Source organism: Palaemon carinicauda, chromosome 1, assembly GCF_036898095.1.
Source record: "Palaemon carinicauda isolate YSFRI2023 chromosome 1, ASM3689809v2, whole genome shotgun sequence".
In the NCBI taxonomy this organism is placed as follows: domain Eukaryota; kingdom Metazoa; phylum Arthropoda; class Malacostraca; order Decapoda; family Palaemonidae; genus Palaemon; species Palaemon carinicauda.
Window position 1 is genome coordinate 291,045,913 of NC_090725.1, and position 5,000 is coordinate 291,050,912.

Genomic DNA, 5,000 nt, shown 5'->3' on the forward strand with positions numbered 1-5,000 from the left:
CGTCGTCCTCTATAAACACAAGACCCCTTGGTCGGTAGGGATTAATAAATGCCAGACAAAGGATAGCACTAACCGTCATTATCTCTGCTCTTTTCCTTTCCTACAACAACCCTCCTCTTCTCCCATCAACACCTCCCTAACAGAGGAGAACATGACTGGCAGTCTCGGCCGTGTTTGTTTGGTAATTTGAACTTGGTTACTCAGTTACGTGAGGTTCGGGTTGTCTCGACATGATGCTGGCAAGTTGATTTTAGCGCCAAGCGGCGTCCAGATTCTGCTTGAATCTTAATTTATTGACTAATCTATTTCTGTTGATTTATTTCGTTTTTAGAACTAGCAGTTTATAAGTTGAATATATTTAGAATATGCAATATATTCGTAACTCGAGTTATATGCTGTTTATAAAAAGCTAAATTTTCATCCTTCTAACAAATTTTTTTGCAAAGGTTTTGTGAGAGAGAGAGAGAGAGAGAGAGAGAGAGAGAGAGAGAGAGAGAGAGAGAGACTTATAACTACAAGTCCCCCCTGTTACTCGGATAGAGGAGAGAGGAAGTAATCATACCCTGGTGAGAGGGGTTATAGTTAGGATAGTGGGTGGTAAGCCGTCGTTTTTGACGGGTCGCGTACATTAGTAATTCCTTATTACAATTCCACTTTGATATATATCTATATATATATCTAATATATATATATATAAATTATATATATATATATATATGTATATATATACAATATATATGTATATATACAATATATATATGTATATATATACAATATATATATGTATATATATACAATATATATATGTATATATATACAATATATATATATATATATATATATATATATATATATATATATATATACAGTATATTATATATATATATATATATATATATATATATATATATATATCTATATATCTCGGGTATGCAGATAGTTGAAAACACACGCAGATATATGCAACGCTGACATCATACAGTAATTCTATTCATTTGCTCAGGCATACATATAAATTAGGGATTATTATTTGTACAAATTGTAAGCGTGACGTCATGACAGAGTCTGTAATGTGTGTTATATGTCACGTCCCATGATCTCATTTTTTCCTTTGCTTATTCAACAAGATCGATTTTTCCAGTCATAGAGTTTTCAATGATTCTTTGGGAGAATCATTGACTTCTTTTTCGCTGCAGAGTCCTTGAATGGTCATTAATCCCATTTATTCTTTACAGAGGGATTTCGATTATTATTTTGAACCTTCTAATTTTTAAATGTTGCTGCATTCAACCATTTGAAATGAGAATCTTAATTTTATTTTAAATTGCTTTTCTAATGTAGATTTGATAATAAATGAGGAATATGCTGTGTGAAATGCTGAATGCCTGGTAATGTATGTGATAAAAATTGACTATGAAAGATCCTGTAGAGAGTAGTTTCCCTGCAGTATAGGACCTGAAAAGTAGCCATTAAAGTAGAAGTAAAGTGGGGGTATTAACTTGAAGAGTATTGTGTGAGTGAAATCAACCTCAAAAAATGTCGTAGTGACATTTTATCAGTATTTAATAGCTTCCTTGAGCCAGTATCAGAGGCCTTATTTTACCTTTAGAATGAACTGCGAGTTTCCATATCATTGAATGTTTGGTAAGCTAATTCAACAGTTAGATATTTTTATTCATTTAAATGTCATGCAACATTCAAATAATATTTTTCTTTATCAGCAGCTTAACACAAGGTAGTTTTATTCAAATAATAAGTATTCAGTGAATATTAACCGGTTTACGCGAAATATTCAGTGGTATCTTACATCTAATGAATATTGGGCGACATTTTATAAAATTTCTGTATTCAGTCAATATTGAGTATTCGCTCATCGTTCAGTATTTGAATATTCAACTTCTTTTTTATAGTGAATTCCAGTTCCGGTAGTAAGTAAAGTATCATTTATTAACCATTTTCGTTTCGTTATTGGTGCTACAATATTTTCCTCTGATTGTGAATTGGTGACTTTACATCTTCAAGTTTTTTAATGTTTCAAATGTAGACTTTGTTTATAGTTCATTAAAAGAATCATAGTTAAATGTATCTGAACTTAAGGAGTAACCGTATGTTGGCAGGAAAATATCTGAAGTCTTCTTAAAAATGTTAAAAATGGCGGAATTCCAGGTTTTATTAACAAACAGTGCAGAAATCTTAAAAGTTTTGTATTTCCTGTATATACTCCATGTCTCAGTATGGACGGACATATAAAACCAAGTCAAATCAAATTTAATTTATTGAATTTGGATACGACTGCTCGTATAGCACTCGGACGTTGCTGATACGACTGTTCGTATAGCACTCGGACGTTGCTGAAACACGGTGCCTTTACTCAAGGTATTTAGACTCTTTATACATACACCATTACATTTAAACAATCATGATAACTACAATTTGCTGATCCAAACAAAAAGCTTAATAACAAATTTAATTTCTTGTTTGTTTTATAAACGCTTGTTCGTTCAGTCCAACGTCCGAAGCTGAATGACTTGTTCACCACCTAAGACCAACCGAGCAAACTTACTGACACGCCACCTACTGGACATTCCATCCATCAAGGAAATTAATTTTCCTCTTATTCATAAATTCAGACGTGGAAAATTATATTTTCCATAGGCAATAAAAATAAAATAAATAGAAAAATAGAAAATATTTTGTACTTTGGCATATGTTTTGTAAACATCTTATAAAATTAAACACGCAGGCTGGCTTTACATAAGCTGTGTTTTGTAAAGGTTGCCATTTAACCCTTTTCCTGGTCACCGATGAAGGAAAATTCTTAGACACGTACATTTAATTTAACTCTAGGGGTTTTAACAAGGGATTTTTTCCGTGATTATAGTTTAGGAGTTTATTTTACAAGTAAAGCGTGTATTTTAAGATTTTCCAGTTTAAGTGGAGTTCATTTGACTAGTAAAGGGTTTGTTTTAAGATTTTCGAGTTTGAGTGGAGTTCATTTTACCATTAAAGCGTTTATTTTAAGATTTTCGAGTTTAAGTGGTTTATTTTACTAGTAAAGCTTTTATTTTAAGATTTTGGAGGTTAAGTGGAGTTCATTTTAATAGTAATGCGTTTATTTTAAGATTCTCGAGTTTAAGTGGAGTTCATTTTACTAGTAAAACTTTTTTTTAAGATTCTCCAGTAAAAGCGGAGTTTATTTTACTTGAAAAACGTTTATTTTAAGATTCTCCAGTTTAAGTATTTATACCTTGTACGTCGTACTAATTCAGTCCTTTGTGCTTTTTTTTTCTGGTGTATGTTAGCTAATACTGATGGGACAATCAATATTTCCCACCATAGATAAAGCTGACGACAGAGATCATTGTATTGTTTCGCCAGTGGTTTATACGAAAAAAAAAAAAACTTACTCATTATATAACATAGTAAGCTGGTCTACCTGTTGATTTACTACCGCGTGAGTAACCGGGTCTTTTTACCTACTACATTGGATCACTCCATGTTTGTAGATATTTTTTCTTTTGCCTCCACATACACCGAATAGTGTGGTCTGTCATTTTTTACACATTTGCCTCTTTTTTTTTTCATACACCCGATAACATTGAGATAACCAAAAAAAAAAAAAAAATCTTCACTCAAGGGGTTAATTACTGCACTGTAATTGTTCAGTGACAACTTTCCACTTGGTAAGGGTAGAAGAGACTCTTTAGCTCTTCTAGCAGAAAGGTACTTCAAAATCAGACCAATTTTCTCTAGTCTTGGGTAGTGCCTTAGCCTCTGTATCATGATCCGCCACTGTCTTGGATTGGAGTTCTCTTGTTTGGCGGTGCATTCTGGCCCTTTTTTGTCATTTTGTTTGTTTGTGAACAACTCCCTTGCCACAATTTTACCTAGAGTATAAAAACTTTCAGTGATTGATTGTTATGTTGAGACGTGGAAGTGATTCAATTTTGAAAGTCCTTGGTCAAAGGTCAAGGTCGAACAAAAGTTTGATCGAATTAACCCTAACCTTAACCCCAAGTTTGCACATGATTGAACCAACTTCAAATACGCTTACGGTCTAAAATGATTCTGGGAAAGGAAACATGGTTTCGAGAAATAAACTGCTGTGGTTATGCTTTTCTTGTTCTATTTGTTTACTTATTTCCTTTCCTCATTGGGCTATTTTTCCCTGCTGGAGCCCTTGGGGCTTACAGCACCCTGCTTTTCCAACTAGGGTTGTAGCTGAGCTAGTAGTAATGTTAATAATACTACAATGTCTTTAAATTTCTCGTGTATTTCACATTCTCTCTCCTTTCATGACTCTTGTCATGTTTGGCAGCGTAACTAGTTTTTTTTTTTCATTCCAATCTCAAAATCATTTTCTTTAATATGCCAGTGTGATTTTGTCGAGGATAACCGCTAGGAATGATGTGGTCACTCAAACAGACGATAATTTCACCTCATTTCAGAACTACACGATTGCAGATAGAAATGAGGAAGCGGTATTTGAGCTATCTGATGTTTGACAAAAGTTTCTGCTTGAAAGAGTTAAATATATTGGTTAAAATATTTAAAGAGTAACTCATTGATCAGTAAATTTAAGAAAATATATTGACAGTAAATGAATAAAATTCATGCAATTCATGCATTAAATCATAACCAGGTGACTCCCCCTTCCGAAAGGGGTGGACCGTGAGAAAGCCAGGTGCTGATATCTGTAAAGTGGCTAAATTACTCCTATGAGTTGCGATTACTGTATGACCCGCAAACAGTTGTGTATAGTTACCTAAGACGAAATGATCATACCTTTCCGGAGAATAAGCTATGAATGAAATGGTCTGATGTATGATTTGAAGGATGTGAATTAAGATGTAAAGGTAGCTCATGAATGGTAGGCAAGGGACAGTGACATTGCCCTAGGGAGCAGGACATTCCTATAGAGATTGACGAAGCCCTCTCTCCACCCAAACTAGGGCCCAGGCAATGGGTGTTGATCTAAAGGCTCCCCTAAACCCCACATC

The 5,000-nt window shown here is 33.7% G+C and overlaps 1 protein-coding gene across 1 annotated transcript in view; it reads left to right on the forward strand.

The window, feature by feature from the left end:
* The window catches only part of LOC137657757 (uncharacterized), a 196,870-nt gene that overhangs the window by 783 nt on the left and 191,087 nt on the right, over positions 1-5,000 (forward strand). The gene's annotated exons all lie outside the window — the stretch shown is intronic.